This window comes from Limanda limanda, chromosome 22 (assembly GCF_963576545.1).
Source record: "Limanda limanda chromosome 22, fLimLim1.1, whole genome shotgun sequence".
NCBI lineage: Eukaryota > Metazoa > Chordata > Actinopteri > Pleuronectiformes > Pleuronectidae > Limanda > Limanda limanda.
The window spans coordinates 16,578,237-16,583,294 of NC_083657.1; positions in this window are offsets into that span (position 1 = coordinate 16,578,237).

Below are 5,058 nucleotides of genomic sequence, written 5' to 3' on the forward strand. Positions count from 1 at the left end.
ATCCTCTCTTTGTCTTCCATCGTGATCACTCCATCCCCCTGCTCCAGCGTGGTCCTCAGAGCTCAGGTCAATCGGAGGGAACAAGTATGCAAAGCATGCCCCAGTGGTTTCTGCTGGACGAATGGGACGTCCTCCAGGGAGGCTGGAGCATGCTGACTGTCATGCTCAGACTTGGTGTAATGAGATGAGACAGTGCTTGTCTACACTTAACTGGGTTTTAGAAGGGGCATTTATTTTATGGCTGTGCTTATCACTACCTAGATGAAGGATAGATGAGTTGCATTGAAAACCCTTATGTAATTTTATCTAGAATTACTGCCAAGTACTGCAGTTGATTTTGAGATAGAAAATATCTTTTGTCAGGTTTGAGGTTTAGGTCGCCTTTATAGTAATGTTTGTACTCTTCGCAAACTACATACATTCCTATACTCCAATTTGGGAACTGCCCCTTGAAAAATAATATGATGTATTATCATGCAGTTGTCCCACACTAAAGTCTGTCGGCAAGTATTGAAACTAAATCTGCATCTGATATTAACTGGCGTATTTTTGGGTGTACTAAATATGTAAGACTGCTTCTCCAACCTTTACTCCCTCCGTGACCCTGTGAAGCTCCGTCAGATCACATGCTCTGTCCAGACAGCTTCCAGCCAACAGAGAGGGTTTTGGGCTCAGCCATTCACTTTGAACTGCGGGCCTAACTTTCCACAGACCAGTATGTAAATCCCATCAAATCAGCTGAACTTGCCAGCATGTTTTATAGAAGGGAATTCCAAAGGCATGTTAACTTACAAAAATAAGTTTCCATGCCTCGATTACACAAGTCCACAGCTTTGAGGTAATTTATTAGCTTGAAGGTGCAATGAACAAAACAATAAGATCTGGCTGTTGTCGTCAGTGTGAACGGGTACAATCAGCTTCCATTAATACATTATGAATGTGTGTGAAAAGGTGAATGGATAGATGAGTGGTACATGAATTCAGTCACTTTCCCAGATCAGAGGACTCTGCTGCAGTCTCTTGTATTATCTATCAACGACAGCTATAATGGAGTCAACGAGGACTAGTCGCCTATAACTTGCAATATTCATCATCTTAGCCCCTAACTCCATTGGTCTCTACAAATTAAATCTCATCAGCACATCTCCTATACCTGTTGTATATTTTGAAATTACTATCTGCAAGCGTACAGAAGCAGGGTCCTCAGTTTTGTAGATTAGATAAAAGGTGTGACACACACATTTATTTTGGGTCTGTTGCAAAACAGCAATATAAATTGAATCAGTCTTTTCATACACCAGTTACCAAATAATATTTTGCAAATTAACTTCACATAATTGCTTTCTAAACAGCTGCTATAAAACATTATTGGGCCTCACCACTCCATTTAACAATCGACAAAGTCCTTAAACATTGCCAAACACATCCTTTTTAATATTTAATTGTAAGGCTTAATAGTATCTGCCTTAACAATATTACCTCCACTAGGGAGGTTATGTGTGTTTGTTAGTTTTACAGCAAGATTAAGCAAAAAATCTACTGCACCAAATCCACCAAATTTGGTCGGGGGATGAATCTAGGAATAATTTATTCAAGTTTGGCCAATTTTAGGAATTTCTTTCAACTCCTTTATGTTTTATGGCAAAAAATAAGTTAGATTATCGGACCCTTTCCTTTTACATTTCTATTCTAGTTTTAATACTTCCTTTGGCTCATTTACAGTTGATTGTCTGGCATTTATACAAACAAACCACAGTTATTATTTGCTTTATTTACTTGCTTTATAATGTTCTGATATAAAAACTATTATGAATTTTTATTTAAATGTTCATTTAATTTCAACACATGTTCACATCAACCAATAAAACTTGTCCACTGGTTAATTCTTATTATATATTTTACTTCAGAATAAGAGGTTGTTAAAACCAGCAATGTGAAATAACACTAGAACATTCCAGCCCAAACTTGAAATTCTGGCAGGGTGCAGGGTAATGCAGGGTAAGCTGGAGCTTCTCTCAGTGAACAACAAAAGTGGTAGTTTAAGAAAAGGAGAGAAAAGCAGCTGTTCAAACTGTTCAGCTTTTAAGATGAGTGGAAATTGTTGGATAAAACAAGTGGAAGTGAAAATTTGTTCACAAATAGAAAAAGTGAAGCTTAAAAAATATATTTTTTCAAAGATTCTGCACTTAATTTGAAGAAGCACACTCTCTATATATTTTCATGTTTTATTTTGAGTATTTATTTTAAATTCCTACTGTTGACCACACGTTTACTGTTGACCACACGTTGATACATCAACGTGTGTTTTCATGTAAAATACTCAACCAAAGTATATTTGCATGACAGACACTTTAATGTCAAAGTGAAAACACACCTCTGCTTAGTCTGCAAAGGGTGCATCTGTCTGGCCACCAGTAAGACGCACCTAAATCACCACTGGTACGGCCAGTTGGTTTTATACAGCACATAATTAGGGAGATAAAGATCACGCTTCAGGTGGGTGAATACATTTACAAGCACTGTAAATATCAGAGCAGTGGTAAGTTGGAACAATACAATTTCATTTCTGCAACATTTGACTGTTTCTACTTTTTTTGGTTAGTTATTATGTGTTATCACTAGGGCTGTCAACAGATTAAAAAAAATTAACTAATTAATCTCACATTTTGAAATTCATTAATCTAGATTTATCGCGATTAAAAGTTTGTTTTTCTTCTTAAGACTAAATCTTATAAATTAACGAGTAATCACTTCAGACAGCCTGTATTTTACACAATGTTGTGTTTTCAAAGAGGCTCAGGCCTATAACACCTACCTATAAAGTGGCAGCCAGGTCGTTAAATATCATGTATGATAAATTGTGTAAAAAAATTTTTTTAAAAAACAGCTGAAAATATTCCCAATGTCCTTGGAAACAATAACACTGCTTCTTTCTTCATTGAAACATCCAGATTAATAAAAGGTAAAAAAAAGAGGTGTATTTGATACACCATTGGTACTGTCATCTTTAACATTGAACAACACACACAACAGCATAACAAGTGGCCTTGGTAAACTGAACTGACATTCAAATCTGTCATGTTAAAGTGCAAAAACTTAAAGTGCAAACAAACATGAAAATGAAAACAGGAAGATCTCTGCTACTTCAAAGGTCCCACCTTATGCCCATTTTACCACAGTTGATATGGTTCCTTGGGGTCTTAATGAAATGTCTGAGACATATTTTGGTCAAAATACCACAAGGATCATTTAAAACAGCAGCTTGTTACCCTGTCTAAAACAGCCCTCCTCAGAGTGACCCGTTTTGAGTGCTGGAGACGAAGATACAATATTGCAACCATATTGTTTTGAACCAGAGTCAGGTGGACCGAGGCCTGGCTGCTAGAGCCCCAGCTCCCCAGTGCAGGCCCGCAGTGGGAGCAGTGGGGGCTGGAGCAGATAGCTCCAGCCCCCACTGCTCCCACTGCCCATAGCTCCGGTTAGCAGCCCGGTTAGCTAGCCCCCGGAGCTAGCGCCGCGCAGACGAACATGCGCACACACACACACACACAGTTCAAAGAAGATACAAAAAATGCACATGAGAGGACGGATAGAGTGGAGTGGCCTGCCTGGTTCAAGTAGCTTCTCCACCTTCTCCAGTTTAGCCAGCTCTGGTGAAATCAACATGAGATGTTGGTCTTGTGCTGAGCCAGGGTGTCAGCAAGCGGACCCTTGTTTCGCTGGATCCGTTTGATAACCTCCAAGGCAGAATTCCACCGGGTGGCAACATCTTGAACTAGCGACTCTTCCTGCTGTCCTTGTGCAGTTTGCTGTGCTTTCATTCAGACGGGACTTATCATTTGACGGGCGGTGTTTGAAGTGCGTCGAGGAATTCCTCCGTACAGTTCTTCGCTGTATAACGCGACTCTTTTTTTTACTTCCAACGCAAAATATCTAGTTTCCATACATTGTCAATAAAATGAGCTGTGACACCCAGGTAATTGTCATGGCTGAGTGCTGACTGACGTCCAGTGGTCACCGGTGAGGGCTACGCTGGCAGCTTGCTTGAGGAGCTGAATTTTCTTCCGCACACCGGAAGTAAACAAAGTTGCGTTAACTGCGTTAAAATATTTTTTTGCATTAATCTCGGGCGCAATAATCTCATAGATTAACCAATAATTTTGACAGCCCTAGTTATCACACATTTACAGTTTGACATGAGAGCACAGTTCGATCAGGAGAGACTCATTTAACAGGCAATACTATTTTTTATAGATTGGTTGAATAATCCGGGTATTGAACACAAACAAACAGCCACACACACACACACACACACACACACACACACACACACACACACACACACACACACACACACACACACACACACACACACACAAAGAGTGAGCTTCATCAGTATAAATGAAGGAGACTAACGTTTCTTATACCAGACAACCATGCTACATTGTGTGAATTGGCTTCACATATATGTCCATGACACAATGCTACGAGAAACAATGGGACATTATTATTATTATCATGTCGTGGATTGTATTAATTTAGGGCAGTATGTGGATGAAATATCTGAGGAATGTATTTGCACACATACACTATGACATATAGGATCTTATTTTAATACAGCTAAAGTAAATCCTGTTATTAACAGTATTGTCTAGATGTATGTGTCTCTACCCGATGGCATAGCTACAGGTCTACCAGCTGGACATCATGGTCTATGCCAGGGGTTTCCAAACTTCTAAATATCCAAAATTAAACAGACAGCTTTGTAACATATTTCCCTTATTTTTTTATGATTAACAATTTGTCATGTTTTACAAACATTCCTTGTCATTTCTGTACAGTAATATTAATCGTTAACACATATATATAAATATCTATTCTAGTTTTTCTATTTTGTTATTCTTTACATTCAGTATCTCTCTTCTGTTATAAACAGTGCTTGTCATTCTAGTGTGTTTGTCTCTGTGTGTGTACCTGGTCCCTCACTAGTGGGAGGGGTGGGCTTGGTGGCTCCTACACAGTTTATCAATCTTAGGTTTTATGGCTGTCAAACGAATG